The sequence below is a fragment of the Mustelus asterias genome, unplaced genomic scaffold (assembly GCF_964213995.1).
Source record: "Mustelus asterias unplaced genomic scaffold, sMusAst1.hap1.1 HAP1_SCAFFOLD_820, whole genome shotgun sequence".
Lineage (NCBI taxonomy): Eukaryota > Metazoa > Chordata > Chondrichthyes > Carcharhiniformes > Triakidae > Mustelus > Mustelus asterias.
Window position 1 is genome coordinate 130,069 of NW_027590766.1, and position 19,404 is coordinate 149,472.

At 50.3% G+C, this 19,404-nt stretch overlaps 1 pseudogene across 1 annotated transcript; it reads right to left on the reverse strand.

Annotated features, from left to right (window-relative positions):
- Nucleotides 1–3,035: 3,035 nt before the first annotated feature.
- On the reverse strand, nucleotides 3,036–6,049 carry LOC144487467 (adenosine receptor A2a pseudogene; annotated as a pseudogene). Its single transcript, XR_013496420.1, has 2 exons — nucleotides 5,973–6,049; nucleotides 3,036–5,168 (listed from the first exon to the last, which is right to left on the reverse strand). The product of XR_013496420.1 is annotated as an adenosine receptor A2a pseudogene (transcript).
- Between the last annotated feature and the right edge of the window lie 13,355 nt (nucleotides 6,050–19,404).

Here is a 19,404-nt window from a genome sequence, read left to right on the forward strand (position 1 = left end):
ATTGCTGTGGCTCTGGAGTCACATGTAGGCCAGACCAGGTAAGGATGGCAGATTTCCTGGACATTAGTGATTAAAGATGCATTTTTATCACAAATGATAATTTTCATTGTCACCACGACTGAATTTTGTTCCCGATATATTTAACTATGGCCGGAAGTCTCCGGCCAATCACGCTGGCGGGATTTTCTGGTCCCATTGATCATGGACCGCCTGCCATAGATTTCCTGGTGTGGGGACGGCTGGGGGGGATTCAGTGGGAAATCTCATTGACAATAGTGGGACCAAAACATCCCACCGCCAGCACTGACTCCCACACCGGGAAAAACACTGACGGGAGACCAAAGAATCTCATCCTACAATGAAACTTTTCCAGCTGTTGTGAGATTTGAACTCATCACCAAGAGTATTGCTCCAGGTATCGAGATCATTAACTCACTAACATTACCATTGGACTATCAGTCCCTACAAGCTGTTATCTTCACATACGTAATCTCCAATCAACACATCAACCACATGCCCAGAGTTGAACCATCGTGAGTGTCTTAATCTGTACCACCCAACAACTCAGTGACATCACTGCCTCTCAGAATCACAGAATTGTTATGGTGCAGGAGGCAGCCATTCAGCCCATCGTGTCTGCACCAGCTCTCCAAGTGAGCATCATGGCTTAGTGCCATTCCCCTCCCTTTTCCCTGTACCCTTGCACATTGTTTCCATTCAAGTAATTATCTAATACTCTTTTCAATGTCTCGATTGAAGCTGCCTCCACTACATTTCCAGGCAGTGCATTCCAGACCCCAACCACTCGTTGTATGAAAATATTTTTCCTCACATCACATTTGCTTCTTTTACAAATCACTTTTAATTTCTGCCCTCTCATTCTCGATCCTTTTACGAGTGGGAACAGTTTCTCCTTATCTACTCTGGCCAGCATCTTCATGATTTTGACCATCTCTATCAAATCTCCTCTTAGCCTTCTTCTCTCCAAGGAAAACAGTCCCAACCCCTCCAATCTACCCTCATAACTGAAGTTTCTCATCCCTGGAACCATTTGTGTAAACCTCTTCTGCACTCTCTCCAATGTGTTCACATTCTCCCTGTAGCGTGGCACCCAGAACTGTACACAATATTCCAGTTAAGATCTAACTAATACGAATCATAGAATCCCTATTGTGCAGAAAGGTGGCCATTCGGCCCATCACACCTGCATCAACAACATTCCCACCAAGGCCCTATCCCCATAACTCCACGTATTTATCCTGCTCGTCTCCCTGACACTAAGGGCAATGTGGCATGGCCAATCCAGCTAACCAGCACATCTTTGGACTGTGGGGGGAAACCGAATCACCCAGAGGAAACCCACGCAGACACACTATCACGTGAGGCCGGAATTGAACCCGGGTCCCTGGCACTGTGAGGCAGTAGTGCTAACCACTGTGCCACCGTGCGGCACGTTTATTATTCAGCCAATTTTGTACCATATTGCTGCTGTCCCTTTTATTCCATGAGCTATAACTTTCCTCAAGTCTGTTGTGTGGCACTGTATTGAATACTTCCTGAAAGTCCATGTACGCCACATCAACAGCATTACCCTCATCAACCCTCTCTATTACCTCCTCAAAAAACTCCAGCAAGTTAAACACAATTTCCCCTTTAGAAATCCATGCTGGCTTTTTCTAGTCGGTCCATGTTACTACTAATTCAATCCCAAATAATTGTTTCTAGAAGTTTGACCACCACTGCTGTTAAACTGACTGCTCTGTAATTGCTGGGCTATCCATATAACTTTTTCTGAACAAGGGTGTAACATTTGCAATTTTCCAGTCCTCTGGCACCTCCCCTGAGTCTAGAGAAGGCTGGAAGATTATGGCCAGCGTCCCTGCAATTTCCATTCTCACTTCCTTCAATATCCTTGGATCCAACCCAGTGCTTTGTCAACGTTCAGTATTGGGAGTCTATTCAACACTTCCTGTGACACATGGTTGTGAAATGGAGCATAGAACAGTACAGCACAGGAACAAACCCTTCAGCCCACGCTGTTGTGCCGAACATGACGCCAAATTAAACTAATCCCTTCTGCCTGCCCTTGGTCCATACTCCTCTATCCCTTGCATATTCATGTGCTTATCTAAAAGCCCCTATCGTATCTGCCTCCACCATCACCCCTGGCAGCGGGTTCCACTCTCTGTGTAAAAAAACTTGCCCCTCACATCTCCTTTGAACTTTCCCCCCTCTCACCTTAAATGCATGCCCCCTAGTATTAGACATTTCAACTCTGGGAAAAAGATTCTGACTGTTAACCTTATCTATGCCTCTCGTAGTTTTATAGACTTCTATTGGGTCTCCCCTCAGCCATTCCCGAGAAAACAGCCTTAGTTTGTCCAGTCTCTCCTTATAGCTCATACCGCTAATCCACGCAGCATCTTTTGCAGCCTCGCTAAAGACTCCACATCCTTCCTGCAATGTGGTGACCAGAATTGAACGTAACACTCTAAGTGCGGCCTAACCAAAGTTTTATAAAGCTGCAATAAGACATCCTGACTCTTGTACTCAATGTCCCGACCAATAAAGGCAAGAATAATAAAGAATAGAAAATAAATAAACAAATAAAGAACATTCTAGAAAAAAGATGCCAAGTGAAAGAAGGAATTGATAGGGCTGGAGGAAATCAAACAGGGGAAAGAATAGGTTCAAACGCAGGTCAGAACAAATCCTCAAAATATGGAGAACTCAGGGTTGGGACTGGTCACCTGGGATATTTCCGGAATGTTCCTGGGAACGGTTCCATGCTGTTCCCATGAGAATCAACAATTCTTCATGTTTTTGGGTGGAGCCAATCCACAATATCTCTATGATATTACCACAATAAATATCTATGAAGCCTGGTGATGGAACCCACCCCCCACCCTCTCCAACCACCCCCAAGCAGGGTCACAGAGCCACCCCCCTCCCTCCCACTGTCCAACCTGGCAGCCAAACCCTCACTGCTCCCAACCCAAGCCTACAGAATTCACCCACCCTCCCCAATTCTCCGGCCTGGCAGCAGATATTCCCCCTTCCGTCACCCCCCAGTCCCAGGACAGAAGTGGAAATGCCTCTTTTGACTTTCAGCCTCTGCTGTTGTCACCCAGGTTAATGCTCTGGGGTCCCAGGTCCCCAGAGCAAATCCCACCACGGCAGATGGTGGAATATAAAGTCCATGAAAATGCTGAATTAAGAATCTACTGACGACCATGAAACCATTGTCAATTGTTGGAAAAAACCCATCTGGTTCACTAATGTCCTTTAGGGAAGGAAATCTGCTGTCCTTCCCTGGTCTGGCCTACATGTGACTCACAGCAATGTGGTTGACTCTCAACTGCCCTCTGAAATGCCCTAGTGAGCCACTCAGTTGTATCTGACCGCTTCAGAGACACAATATCTGCTTTAGTGACCGGGATTCTCAGTCGGAGTGTCTGGTTTGTATACTTCCTAGTTATGAGCCATATTTTGAGCCAAACAGGCAGGAGCCGAGAGCTCTCACTCTGCACTGAGCTCCAACAGATTTAGAATGCAAAGGATTCCTGTCGCGGAATGGAGAGGGCTGGGGGGTGGGGGTGTCTCTCAGAGACTGAGTACAAATTAATTCCAAAAGCGGTGATCAACGGATTTTAAGTCGGAGCAACGGTGAGAAACTACAAAATTCACATCTAGAATTTGCTTCTGTTTATCTTACTGAGAACTGTGCACAGGGATTTCACATGGACTCACAGAGATAATGGCAAACTTTCAATTTCCATCCAAAATAGATCACATCTTTGCAATGAGAGTATCGTTGAGCGTGTGGGGAGGTGACTCCCAAATGAAAACCTCTCCTCACAGCCAGGCCTTAAAGAAGCTGGTGTGAACACAGGGGCCTTCCTATGTACACTCTGAGTCTCAATCTGGACTATGGACCATCCACATACACTGGACACACAACTCTACATGTAACAGCTCACAGACAAGAATACACAGCACAATAAGAATTCACAGCGGGCCCCAGGGTCGGGGTAATCTAACTCCAGTCCTCCAACCAAGCTGGGCAGGCGAGAGGCAGCGTTACACAGGAACTCCAGCCATAGTCATCCAGACTGCTAGCTAACCTCTCAGCCACCTGGAATCAATCTGACCTGCCTCTTGTTCCTTATGGGCGTGCCATTCCTCTCCCTCTCGCTGCAGTTGCACCATGCAACCTTTCACCTTATCACTATGCCAACAAGTTAGAGCCTCACTGGTTGGTATGTCAGGAGACTTTGGCGAGAGTCCTGCAGGAAGTCTGTTGGTTGAAGGTGTTGATGAGGTGTAAGTCACAGCCGCTCTGCTCATGTTGATGCTCGCTGCTTTCATCATGAGACAGCTCATCGTGACGGTCTCCTGTCACACTCCCATTCAGCTGAAGGTGCACAACATGCCCGTTCTGGAGAATCTCCTTCTCTGCCACATCAACTGTCACATTAGGACAGGTGCCAACAAGGTCTAAGTTGTACCCGTTCATACTCCCTCCATAAACCGAGCTCCTTGGGTTCTGGGTTTTGAATGCCTGGTCAGTTTTCCTCAGGATGTGCTTTTTCAGGATCTTACGGAATGTTTGGCGGAATTCACGAATTCTGTACGCATAAATTAAAGGGTTGACGACAGAGTTGGCGTGTGACAGGATGATGGCAACGTACATGATCCAGGCTGGCGGGCGACAATCCTCACAGAAAAGGTTGACGCAGTTTATAATGTGCAGCGGCAGCCAGCAGATGGCAAAGAGCCCCACGATGATGGCCAGTGACTTGGCCGCATGGACCTCCTTCTGGAGGGTGGACCTGCTCTTCTCCGCATGGATGACTTTAAACTCCATTTGCTTCAGCTGATGGCGAGCGGCCATGAAAATCCGCAAGTAAATCCCAAACATTATCAGCAAGGGCATCAAGACACACGCAAAGAAGTTATAGTACACCATGTAGTCCATGGTAACCACCTCTTCAAAGAGACAGGCGACCATCCCCTCCCTGCACTCGTCCGTCTTGTTCACATTCATCTTCAGCTGGCAGTTGGATTTATTCCAGCCCAGCATCGGGGTCAGGCCAATCATAAAGGAGAGCAGCCAGCAGATACAGATGATGCCTCTCGCTCGCTGACCGGTCACTAAGCTGTTATATCTGGAATGACAGGAAAACCTTCTGTCAATTCATCATCGCAAACATTTCAACTGTATGTTTCAACATTAACATCGACCAACCTTTCTTTAAAAAACCTGACATTTCTTACTTGCTGTTAATCAAAAACTCCCGTTGATAATCACTAACAACCTCTTGGATAGGTGCTGCCCCCTTGCTGGGGGGAGTGTAACGGCATGCCACACCCAGCAACAGCAACACAACACTCCCTGGGCTGGATTGTTTCCGATCTCGCTCAGGAAGCGGGGGCTCCACAGGATGGGATGGGGTAGAGGGAGGGCAGGTTATTGTGGGGGGGGGTTTGGTGTGAACAGGGTGGGGTCGGGGGGTGTGGTGAGGAAGGGTGGTGTGGGGAAGGGTCGGGGGGGGCGGTGTGGAGGGGGAGCCTGGGGGGTGTAGAGGGTGGGGGGAAGGGGTGGGAGAGGAGGGGTAGGGAGGGTGGTCTACCTGATGACATCATCTTGCCAGCAGCAGGGCAGCTCCCACGCAGAGACCAATGAAACCACTGAGTGACCAGTGGATGGCCTCTTCCTGCCAGGGCGGACTCTCTGCCAATGTGAGGAAACCCAACTTCAGGGAGGAGCGAACCTTCCTAATCCAACGCTCTGTGACAGATGGAGCCCCCTCCCCAGGGGCAATACCCACCCTCGACAGGACCTGCCTGATATGAGCGGCCCCAGATGTCACTTACCCGTTTGAGAGAGCCAGAGAGCAGGCACCCTCACTGCCAGGCGCAATCCCAGCATTCGCCACCACACTCAGTGGCGCTGCTGAGACTTGAGTTACCCATTCTCTGATTGGTTGACAACTCTTGAAGGCGGCATCTCATATTTTAACTGAACGGGAGTCCCAGCATTAGTCATGTTTCCATGGTGACACATGGTGTAGCTAACCCAGTGACAGAACCATGGAAAGACCTTTCTGGAATCTTCTGGAACTGGGATATTGGGAATATAAAGCAACAATTGTTGATGATACCAACCTAGAACATTGGGGAGGGTGAGGGGGAGGGGCCGGGGGAAGGTGAGGGTCCGACGGGCCGCGTGGGGAAGGCGAGGGGCTGGGGAGAGGGTGAGGAGCTGGGGGGAGGGTGAGGGGCTGGGGGGAGGGTGAGGGGCTGGGGGGAGGGTGAGGGGCTGGGGGGAGGGTGAGGGGCTGGGGGGAGGGTGAGGGGCTGGGGGGAGGGTGAGGGGCTGGGGGGAGGGTGAGGGGCTGGGGGGAGGGTGAGGGGCTGGGGGGAGGGTGAGGGGCTGGGGGGAGGGTGAGGGGCTGGGGGGAGGGTGAGGAGCTGGGGGGAGGGTGAGGGGCTGGGGGGAGGGTGAGGGGCTGGGGGGAGGGTGAGGAACTGGGGGGAGGGTGAGGGGCTGGGGGGAGGGGCTGGGGGGAGGGTGAGGGGCTGGGGGGAGGGTGAGGGGCTGGGGGGAGGGTGAGTAGCTGGGGGGAGGGTGAGGGGCTGGGGGGAGGGTGAGGGGCTGGGGGGAGGGTGAGGAGCTGGGGGGAGGGTGAGGGGCTTGTGGGAGGAAGAGGGGCTTGTGGGATGGGAGCATGAAGGGCTTGGGGGTGGGGCAGGTGAGGGTCCTGGGAAGGGGAGGGTGAGGGGCTTGGGGGAGGGGAGGGTGAGGGGCTTGGGGGAGGGGAAGATGAGGGGCTTGGGGGAGGGGAGGGCGAGGGGCTTGGGGGAGGGGGAGGGCGAGGGGCTTGGGGGAGGGGAGGGCGAGGGGCTTGGGGGAGGGGAGGGGGAGGGGCTTGGGGGAGGGGAGGGGGAAGGGCTTGGGGGAGGGGAGGGGAGGGGGAGGGGCTTGGGGAGGGGAGGGCGAGGGGCTTGGGGGAGGGGAGGGGAGGGGGAGGGGCTTGGGGGAGGGGAGGGGGAGGGGCTTGGGGGAGGGAGGGGGAGGGGCTTGGGGGAGGGGAGGGTGAGGGGCTTGGGGGAGGGGAGGGCGAGGGGCTTGGGGGAGGGGAGGCTAAGGGACTTGGGGGAGGGCGAGGGGCTTGGGGGAGGGTGAGGGGCTTGGGGGAGTGGAGGCTGAGGGGCTTGTGAGAGGGGAGGCTGAGGGGCTTGGGGGAGGGGAGGCTGAGGGGCTTGGAAGAGGGGGGGGCGAGGGGCTTGGGGGAGGGGAGGGGGAGGGGCTGGGGGGAGGGCGAGGGGCTTCGGAGAGGGCGAGGGGCTTCGGGGAGGGCGAGGGGCTTGGGGGAGGGGAGGGCGAGGGGCTTGGGGAGGGGAGGGCGAGGGGCTTGGGGGAGGGGAGGGCGAGGGGCTTGGGGGAGGGGAGGGCGAGGGGCTTGGGGGAGGGGAGGGCGAGGGGCTTGGGGGAGGGGAGGGTGAGGGGCTTGGGGGAGGGCGAGGGGGCTTGGGGGAGGGGAGGGCGAGGGGCTTGGGGGAGGGGAGGGCGAGGGGCTTGGGGGAGGGGAGGGCGAGGGGCTTGGGGGAGGGGAGGGTGAGGGGCTTGGGGGAGGGCGAGGGGCTTGTGGGAGGGGAGGGCGAGGGGCTTGGGGGAGGGGAGGGTGAGGGGCTTGGGGGAGGGCGAGGGGCTTGGGGGAGGGTGAGGGGCTTGGGGGAGGGCAAGGGGCTTGGAGGAGGTTGAGGAACTGGGGGGAGGAGGAGGGTCTGGGGAGGGTCTGGGGGGGAGAGGGGTTCTAGGGGAAGGGAGAGGTTTGGGGAAGGAGGAGGGGCTGAGGGAGGGTGAGGGTCTGGGGAGGAGAAGGGGTCTGGAGGGAGGGGTCTGGGGAAGGGGGAGGCATCTGGGGGGAGGGGGAGGTGTCTGGGGAAGTGGGAGGCATCTGGGGGGGGAGGGGGAGGTGTCTGTGGGGAGGGGGAGGGGTCTGGGGGGAGGGGGAGGGGTCTGGGGGGAGAGGGAGGGGTCTGGGGGAGAGGGAGGGGTCTGGGGGGAGGGGGAGGGGTCTGGGGGAGGGGGAGGGGTCTGGGGAGGTGGAGGGGTCTGGGGGAGGGGGGAGGGACTGGGGGCGGTGGAGGGGTCTGGGGGCAGGGGGAGGGGTCTGGAGGAGGGGTCTGGGGGAGGGGGAGGGGTCTGGGGGAGTGTGGGTTTGGGGGAGGGGCAAGGGTCTGGTGGGAGGGGGTCTGGGGGAGGTGGAGGGTCTGGGAGGAGGTGGAGGGGTCTGGTGGGAGTGGTCTGGGGGAGGGGGAAGGGTCTGGGGGGAGGGGGAGGGGTCTGGGGGGAGGAGTCTGGGGGAGGGGGAGGGTTCTGGTGGTAGGGGTCTGGGGGAGGAGAGGTCCGGGGGGAGGGGTTCTGGAGGGGGGAGGGGTCTGGAGGGGGAGGGGTTAGAGGGTGAGGGGCCGGGGGGGGAGGGTGAGGGGCCGGGGGGGAGGGGGAGGGGCCGGGGGGAGGGTGAGGGGCCGGGGGAGCGTGAGGGGCCGGGGGAGCGTGAGGGGCTTGTGGCAGGGGGAGGGGTTGGGGAAGGGGGAGGGGTCTGGGGGAGGGGAGGGGTCTGGGGGAGGGGAGGGGTCTGGGGGAGGGGTCTCAGGAAAGGTCTGGGGGTGGGTTTGGGGCTGAATGGCCTCTTTCAGGGCTGTATTGACTCTCTGGCTGTGTGTGTAAGATGACCATGATGTTATGGAATGACATCAGCACGCAGATGGTGCATGGATTTCATGTTTCTGAAACACCAGAGTTAGTTTGTGTCCAGCAGGAAACATGAGCAACAGTGAGACACAGATACAGGGCGACACAGTGGCACAGTGGTTAGCACTGCTGCCTCACAGCACCAGAGAGCGAGCCGGGGGTTTGATTCCCGGCTTGGGTCACTGTCTGTGTGGAATCTGTACATTCTCCCCGGGTCTGCGTGGGTTTCCTCCCTCAGTCCAAAGACGTGCTGCTTAGGTGCATTGACCCAAACAGGTGCTGGACTGTGGCAACTAGGAGATTTTCACAGTAACTTCACCACAGTGTTAATGTAAGCCTACTTGTGACACTAATAATTAACAAACTAACTTTATTAAAGAATTTTAGTGGAATTAGTTAAGGACTATTAACTGTGACACTGGGAGCATCGGTAAATCGTGACAGGCTCAACCCCTGGACTGAGGCCTCAAACTGCTCCCACCCACTCAAAATGGGACCTAAGGAAGTTCTGAACACTGCAATGGAAGTGTCTCCTCCCTCCAGATCCAGAAATACACCCCCTCCTTTGCCGAATGCCATCCCCCCTCATCTATCCGGATCCCCACTCACATCCCTCTGCTCATCCCGGACTCACCATCCCCTTCCTCAACACCCTGATCCACCAGCAGGAGCACCCCCCCCCCCCCCCTCCGGGATCCAGCCTGGCTTCTCTCTCACTGTCCGAGGCTGATCTCTCCTCGGCCGGCCTAGTACAGTCATCAGTCTGAGTTCCTCCTGTGCCTCCGAGATTGTGTCTAATCAGCAGTGACAGACAGTTGTTCACAGTCAATATCATCTGGTCCGAGTGATTGTTTAGATTGATGGGCTTGACCCCTGGGCTTCACTTGTCCGGCACACAGGCACCGAACGCTAACTCACTCACATCGGAAAGACACGGAGCTACCTGAAGAAGCACAGAACACAGAGAACACTGAGGAATTGCCACTGAGGCCTACTGACTCAGGCTTCTACATAAGCCCTCCTCACAACACCAACAGTCACCATTGTGTCAAATAACCCACATTGAAATTAGGTTAATAGCTCAGACTGTTTCCTGTCTAAAGCCGCAGTTTACAGCAGGAATAGGTGCTCACTCGAGCTTGTTAAGGTTTAATGAATTTGGAATCACCTCAGAGATATCAGTCTGCTGATATTGAAGAGCTGATGACCAGGGTGAATACAAAACAACTAAGGAGTTGACATCTTTAGGAAATGCTGACAGTCATTTTCACTTTCATAATTTCAAGATTTAAACAACTCCACATCAAGAATTTATTCTTGCTGGAAACTTGCAAAGTTTCCATTTCCCCTCACAGAAAAAAAATTGATTAATCCAAAAGTGCCAAACTGCCCAAAAAATCGATATCTTCAAATGCTTCAGGTTAAGAATGAGTTATTTCTAAGTGACGGTTATGGCAGTAAGAGATATCTCTATATAAAGTAGTGTGAGATATGGCATAATGTTGCTTCTACATGAAGCTGAATTGTAGAACCATAAGCAGGCTTTAAAGCAGGTTATAGTGTGCAAACATCAGTCTTAACACAGAAACCACCGAAGATACACAACATGGGACCGAAACAAGAAAGAACAAAGAAAGTGGCTTATCTGAACATAGCAGCAGTTAAGAAACTACCACATAGGCAAGAAATAGGAGACATAATCACATAACGTTGACAAAAGAAACATAATCACATAACATAATCAAGAGCGGGGGGGGGGGAGGTACCGGGGGCTTTGGAGAAACTGTATAAAATACATGCGTAATTATGTTAAAGTGAGCCTGCTCAGCGACACCCTTTCTTGCAAGATCGATTAAAAGACGCTTCTTCAGAATTTGACTCGTGTAAAATTATTAAAGAGTGAGCTTCGTTTCTCACAATTGGGGGCTCGTCCGGGATCGTGTCATCACCGAGAGAGTGATCGCCGCCGACAGCCGGGAAGACGCGTCCCGTTTATTTAAACGGTCTCATGCTCTCATCGGCGAGCTCTCTTTCAGTAGACTGATAGGAATCCTGGGGGAGTCATTCTGAACAAGTTAGTCTGGACCTTGGGGTAGGCATAAAGAACGGTCAGGCAACTCCGTGCACGGATCAAGGTAAGAAAACAGACTTTTAAGTATTACCTTGATGACCAGTGTGATATATATCTAGAAATCTCGTAAGGTGACGGATTGATGATATAATCACTTTGTTGTAATTGTTTAACTGAATATTGATGTTGAACTAGACACTTTACTTAAAATTAAGCGAAAGTTGAGAAAAATTACAATGGGAGGTAAAAGTTCCAAAAACAAGGGAAATCCCAAGCGAAAAGTCCCAAGGGACATCCCTCCAGAAAGTCCTTTGGGTCGGATGTTAGCAAATTGGGAATTTGAAAGTAAGACAAAAGACAAAGGTAAAAAGAAAATGATAAAATATTGTTGTTTTACATGGACGAAAGAACCAATCAAAAGTCCATCTGTTTTCTGGCCAAAAGATGGATCGGATGAAGATTGGGTCTGCCAAATATTAAATATCTATGTGAACGATAAGAAACCGTTTAATCCAGAAGAACATACTTATGCAATGTGTTGGCAGGGAGAAAGTAAACTTTATTCCCTCAAATTAAATGATAGTCCAACAATGCCACCGTATAAGGGAACACTAGATAAATCCTGGGACCCTCTAGAACATCTTCCACCGCCCTATGGGGGACCACAGGCCTCTCGAGCAATAGCTCCACCACCCCTACAACCCCCTTTGACTGGCACAACTGAGGCCGGTCTGACACAGGCACTCAGAGGTGGAACATCTATTTATCCTGGGTTACCAGACTGCAACCCGGGAACTCGAAATTCTCAGAGATTGGCACTTAAGAAGTCATTAAAACAACAACAACAAAAGAACAAGTCTGATTCTGAAACTGACTCAGACGGGAACCCACAGGAAATGTTGCCCCTTAGAGAGGTCCCAATAGGGGTTGGTCAAATCGGATTTGTCTCGGCTCCCGTTACATCGACTGAACTGAGGACCTTTAAGAAAGAAATGAAAGCTCTTGTTGAGGATCCTAACGGCTTGGCTGACCAGGTCGATCAATTTTTGGGTCCCAATTTATATACCTGGCTGGAACTACAGTCGATTTTAAACATTTTATTTAGTAACGAAGAACACAGCATGATTAGAAGGGCAGGAATGGCCGTGTGGGAAAGAGAACATGCGGGTCAACAGGGGGACGTTAAGTACCCCCTCCAAGACCCTAACTGGGACAATGGTAACTTAAATCATAGACGCAATATGGAAGACATGCGGTATTTAATAATTAGAGGAATCAAAGAATGTGTTCCCAAGTCCCAAAACTTTAATAAAGCATTTGAGATAAGACAGGACAAAGACGAAACGCCGACAGCGTTTCTCGAGAGATTAAGGGAAGCCATGAGAAAATATTCAGGATTGAATCCAGACGAACAAATAGCCCAGGGATTATTAAAGATACACTTTGTCACAAAGTCATGGCCAGACATATTAAAGAAATTACAGAAGATTGAGGGATGGGGTGAAAAACCATTGGGTGAATTACTAAAAGAGACGCAGAAGGTATACGTAAATCGGGAGAATACTAGAGAAAAACAAAAGGCCAAAATGATGATTCAGACCGTTGATACCGTAGTCAAAAAGAGAACTGAGGACTGGCAACCGTCTAGTTCAGGAAATAGAGGAAGGGGATACTTCGGAAGGGGGAGAGGGAGTCTCCGGGGAATCAGGGAAGGTCAGGGTCCATATCGAGAAAATACTCCACAGGCAGGATGTTACCATTGCGGACGAATTGGCCATTTCAAATGTGAATGTCCAGAATTACGCCGAGAAAGGAGGGGAATTGAACAGATGAATTTTGATGACGAATAGGGAGGTCAGGGGCTCCAAGAAATTAGGAGTCACCGGGAGCCCTTGATAACTTTAAAGGTGGGTCCGCTGGGGGAGGAGGCTGTATTTTTGGTCGATACTGGAGCAACTGGATCCTCTCTGAATTTTAGGCCCAAAAACACAAAATTCCAAGAAAAGTCATTAATAGTTTCAAGAGTAAACGGGGAAGGATTTAAAGTTCCCATTTTCGAGGAAATGAAGATAACGTGTGATGACAACACAGTTCGGTCTGAACTACTATATATCCCCGAAATAGGTAGTAATTTGATGGGTCGGGATCTAATCATTAAATGTGGGCTTAGGATACAGGTAAAAGAGAATCAGTTGACTGTATCGATGGCAGTATTAACGGACGAACAAGAACAACAAATAGACCCCAGAGTGTGGGTCTCTGAAGGAAATAGAGGGGGGGCTAAAAGTGCAGCCACTAAAAATAGAGTTGAAAAATAAGGATGAGACAGTGAGAATTAAACAATACCCTATATCATTGGAGGGCAGGAAGGGACTGAGGAAAGTGATTACAGGATTACAGGATTGATGGTCTCATCGAACCCTGCATGTCGCAATTTAATACACCTATCCTCCCAGTTAGAAAGACCGATGGAAGCTTTCGCCTTGTCCAGGATTTACGAGCTCTGAACAAAATGGTGAAAGTGAGACACCCCGTAGTGCCCAATCCCTACACCCTCTTGAGTAAAATTCCACCCAGGGATACTTGGTTTAGCGTAGTAGATTTGAAAGATGCCTTTTGGGCATGTCCACTAGCGAAGGAAAGCAGGGACTTGTTCGCTTTTGAATGGGAGGACCCCCTTACCGGAAGAAAACAACAGCACAGATGGACAGGACTTCCCCAGGGTTTTACAGAATCCCCCAATTTATTTGGACAAGTGTTAGAACAAGTATTATCTGACTTATACCATTCCCCGGGGACCACCACTATACAATATGTAGACGACTTGCTGGTCTCAGGACCCACCAAAAGAGAGGCTGAAGAGGAAACCAACAATCTCCTGAACTTCTTGCCAAAAGGGGACTCAGAGTATCAAAAAGCAAACTGCAATATGTTGAGAAGGAAGTGAGGTATCTGGGTCATCAAATAAGTCAAGGTAAACGCCGTATTAACCCAGGACGGATACAGGGAATAGTAGAATTAGGGTTACCCAAGACCAAGAGAGAGCTTCGGAAGTTCTTGGGTTTGGTTGGGTATTGTAGACTCTGGATGAATGACTATGCCCCCCTCACAAAGGGACTATATCTGAAATTATTAGAGGAGGAACCCAACCTTTTGCAATGGACAGATGAAGAAAAAGATCTGATAGAAAAACTAAAAGAGACCCTGATACGAGCCCCAGTACTGGCACTACCCTGCTTGACCAAACCATTCCACTTATTTGTCACAGTTAAGAAGGGAACCGCCCTAGGAGTATTGACACAGGAGGAAGGGGGACAAAGAAAGCCCATAGCATTCCTGTCCAAAGTCCTGGACCCCGTTAGCAGAGGCTGGCCAGAATGTGTCCAGGCGGTGGCGGCAACCGCCCTCTTGGTAGAGGAAAGTAGGAAATTAACCTTTGGGGGGAAATTGGTAGTAAGTACCCCCCATCACGTGCGAACTATCCTCAACCAAAGGGCAGGGAGATGGTTAACCGACTCGAGAATCCTGAAATACGAGGCCATCCTATTAGAACGGGACGACCTGACTATTGAAGTAGACTCCTGCTTAAATCCCGCCAATTTCTTGTGGAAAAATGGTGAGGAAGAGGCAGAAGAAGATCTGAGTCACCATTGTCTAGATATAATAGACTATCAAACCAAAGTAAGAGAGGATCTAGGTGACCTGCCCTGGCATACGGGACGGAGGATTTTTATAGATGGATCCTCCCGAGTAATACAGGGAAAAAGACATAATGGGTATGCGGTAGTGGACGGTCAGAACACCTCAACAATAGAAAGGGGGAGACTCCCCAATTCCTGGTCCGCCCAAACCTGCGAATTGTACGCTCTAAATCAGGCTCTAAAGATTCTACAGGGGACCAATGGGACCGTGTACACGGACTCAAAATACGCTTTTGGAGTAGTACATACATTTGGAAAAATTTGGCAAGAGAGGGGGTTAATAAACAGTAGGGGAAAAGAATTGGTCCATGAGGAATTGGTAAAGGAAGTCCTTGAGAACCTACTGCTGCCTCGAGAGATTGCAGTGGTCCATGTTAAGGGACATCAGAAAGGGGGGAAACTGGAAGAACGAGGAAATAATTTGGCGGATGAACAAGCTAAAAAGGCGGCAGTTGAGGAGGAGATCATTAGGATGCAAATACTGACACCCACGGTGATGGACACTACTGTCCCACCGGTGTTCACTACTGAGGAAATGACGGAACTCCAGAGGTTAGGGGTGGAGCCAGACGAACATGGGAGATGGAGGTTACCGGACGGACGAGAGATGGTCAGCAGACCTATAAGGAGACAAATATTGACACACTTACACCAGGGAGGACATTGGGGTACCCAAGCTATGTGTGATTTGGTTCTCAGGAAATACGGGTGTAAGGGAATATACACAATTGCCAAACAGGTGTGTGAGGATTGCCTCACGTGCAAAAAGATTAACAAACAAGGACTGAGGAAGAGGAATCTAGGGGGGAGAATTCCTGCCCTAAGACCCTTCCAGAGTATACAAGTTGATTATACTGAACTTCCCCAAGTGGGGAGGTTGAAGTATATTCTAGTGTTAGTCGATCACTTGACGGGGTGGGTGGAAGCCTACCCCACGGTCGCTGCGACACCGAGCCAGGTGTCCAAAATAATTCTTGAAAACATAATCCCCAAATACGGGATTGTGGAACACATAGATTCTGATCAGGGGTCGCACTTTACCTCCGAGGTATTACAGGAAATAATGAGGGTGTTGGAAATCCAGTGGGACTTCCATACCCCGTGGCACCCTCCCTCCTCAGGAAAGGTAGAAAGAATGAATCAAACATTGAAGAAACACATCTCCAAACTGGTATTAGAAACCAGACTACCCTGGACTAAATGTCTCCCGATCGCTTTATTGCGCATCCGAACGAGTCCCAGGAAAGATCTAGGATTGTCCCCGTATGAAATGTTATTTGGATTACCGTACCTGGGAACGGTGGGAGAACTACCTATGGTAGAACTTAAGGATTTGTATGTAAAGAAATATATTCTGGCGCTGTCCTCCTCCTTGTCGTTCCTCAGGAAACAAGGGCTGTTAGCACAAACTCCGCCGCTCGAGTTCCCAGCTCATCAGATCAAACCTGGAGACTGGGTATTGGTAAAATCGTAGAAAGAGGCCAAATTGCAACCGGATTGGGACGGACCATACCAGGCCCTTCTGACTACAGAGACCGCTATAAGAACGGCGGAAAAGGGCTGGACTCATTACACAAGAGTCAAGGGACCTGTGGAAACATCGGCCAGAAGGGGGACCTGGACAGCCGAGCCAACAAAGGAACCCTTGAAGTTGAAACTAAAAAGACTCTGAACGATAAGTGTTTGACTGTACAGTTGCGACGCTGGCGCGGGAGCGCGGGTAGTGGTAACCACTGAAAGGATTCGTCTCCTACCCACACAGGGGGAGGGTAAAAACTGATATGTGTCACCCCATGTTTTGCACAATATTGTTGGCCATTTCCATTCCCTTTTCCCTAGGGATGCACACTCCAGTGTGGCGAGGAAAGGAACCCAACTATGGGGGACCCACAAAGTTTGTAGTGACTATTCTCGAAAGTGTGCGCCCACAAGTGATTGAGTTAGATGTTTGTAACCTAGTGGACTGTGGGGATCTGGAAACACAGCGACAATATAGTGGGTTAAATAAATATATGTGTGAGGATAGATACTGTCCCTACTGGAATGATGTATTGTGGACCACTGAAGCAAGGGGATGGACAGCTAGCGCACGTCATAGAACATAGAACATAGAACATAGAACATTACAGCGCAGAACAGGCCCTTCGGCCCACGATGTTGCACCGACCAGTTAAAAAAAAACTGTGACCCTCCAACCTAAACCAATTTCTTTTCGTCCATGAACCTATCTACGGATCTCTTAAACGCCCCCAAACTAGGCGCATTTACTACTGATGCTGGCAGGGCATTCCAATCCCTCACCACCCTCTGGGTAAAGAACCTACCCCTGACATCGGTTCTATAACTACCCCCCCTCAATTTAAAGCCATGCCCCCTCGTGCTGGATTTCTCCATCAGAGGAAAAAGGCTATCACTATCCACCCTATCTAAACCTCTAATCATCTTATATGTTTCAATAAGATCCCCTCTTAGCCGCCGCCTTTCCAGCGAAAACAATCCCAAATCCCTCAGCCTCTCCTCATAGGATCTCCCCTCCATACCAGGCAACATCCTGGTAAACCTCCTCTGCACCCTCTCCAAAGCCTCCACATCCTTCCTGTAATGTGGGGACCAGAACTGCACACAGTACTCCAAGTGCGGCCGCACCAGAGTTGTGTACAGTTGCAACATAACGCTACGACTCCTAAATTCAATCCCCCTACCAATAAACGCCAAGACACCATATGCCTTCTTAACAACCTTATCTACTTGATTCCCAACTTTCAGGGATCTATGCACACATACACCTAGATCCCTCTGCTCCTCCACACTATTCAAAGTCCTCCCGTTAGCCCTATACTCAACACATCTGTTATTCCTACCAAAGTGAATTACCTCACACTTCTCCGCATTAAACTCCATCCGCCACCTCTCGGCCCAACTTTGCAACCTGTCTAAGTCTTCCTGCAAACTACGACACCCTTCCTCACTGTCTACCACACCACCGACTTTGGTGTCATCAGCAAATTTGCTAATCCACCCAACTATACCCTCATCCAGATCATTAATAAATATTACAAACAGCAGTGGCCCCAAAACAGATCCCTGAGGTACACCACTTGTAACCGCACTCCATGATGAATATTTACTATCAACCACCACCCTCTGTTTCCTATCCGCTAGCCAATTCCTGATCCAATTTCCTAGATCACCCCCAATCCCATACATCTGCATTTTCTGCAGAAGCCTACCATGGTGAACCTTATCAAACGCCTTACTAAAATCCATATATACCACGTCCACTGCCTTGCCCCCATCCACCTCCTTGCTCACTTTCTCAAAAAACTCAATAAGGTTAGTAAGGCACGACCTACCTGCCACAAAACCATGCTGACTATCACCTATCAATTCATTACTCTCCAAATAACTATAAATCCTATCCCTTATAATTTTTTCCAACATCTTGCCGACAACAGAAGTGAGACTCACCGGTCTATAATTCCCGGGGAAGTCTCTGTTCCCCTTCTTAAACAATGGGACAACATTCGCTAACCTCCAATCTTCTGGTACTATACCAGAGGCCAACGACGACCTGAAGATCAGAGCCAGAGGCTCTGCAATCACTTCTCTTGCCTCCCAGAGAATCCTTGGATAAATCCCATCCGGACCAGGGGATTTATCTATTTTCAGACCCTCCAGAATATCCTGCACATCCTCCTTATCAACTGTAATACTGTCTATTCTACTCCCTTGCAACCCAGTGTCCTCCTCAGCTATATTCATGTCCCCTTGCGTGAACACCGAAGAGAAATATTGGTTCAATGCTTCACCAATCTCCTCCGGTTCCACACATAACTTCCCTCTGCCATCTATAACTGGCCCTAAACTTGCCCTAACCAACCTTCTGTTCTTGACATACCTATAGAACGCCTTAGGATTCTCTTTAACCCTATCCGCCAAAGTCTTCTCATGTCCCCTTTTAGCCCTTCTAAGCTCGCTCTTCAACTCCCTCTTAGCCAATCTAAAGCTTTCTAGTGCACTACCCGAGTGCTCACGTCTCATCCGAACATAAGCCTCTTTTATACGTCAGCGTATAAAAGACCAAATTTCCATTTTTCAAGGCCCCTTCAGACCAAATTGTCAGGATAAAAATTGTAACCCAGTATATATAACAGTAAAACGAACTAAATGGTGGCAGGAAGTAAACGGAAAAACATATGAATTAAAAATGGACGGTAGGATCTTCGGAATGGGAATAAGTGTGAATGGCAAGGATCCCTTAGGCTGTTGCTTCCAGGTTAGAGTGGAACAAAATAAGAGGGTACCAGAGGAGACAGATCAGAATACTCAAACGCCACAAATACAACCATTCACACCTCCTAATGACCCAAAGGTGGTTAGGGTAATAGAAATAGAAGATTTAAGACAAACCTTTGAAGTAGAAACTGGGTAGAATGGGTAAAGTACACTGTAAAAAGTTTGAACAAAAGCAATTGCTATGCTTGTGCCTCCGGCAGACCGATAACCCAAGTGGTGCCCTTTCCGCTCGGGTGGGAACGAGACCGACGGGGCATGGAGTGCATGATTGCCCTATATCAGGATAAGACGGCTTGGAACAATGACAGCTGCACGTCATTGTCCCTGGTGTTCCCTCCCCTCAAGGCAAAGGATTTGAAGGTACCTCCTGCATTCACCGCCACTGTTGGGAACCACACCTCGTGTGTACACCGACAGGGTAAGGGCCTAGCCAAGAGCCTGGGAAAATCGGAAACATGTACCGAGGGTGAGAATGTAATCGAGACGAATGGGGAGGGAAACTACTCTTCACTGGGTGTTCCCAGAGCGGATTTGTGGTGGTATTGTGGAGGGAAAACCCTAAGGGCGATCCT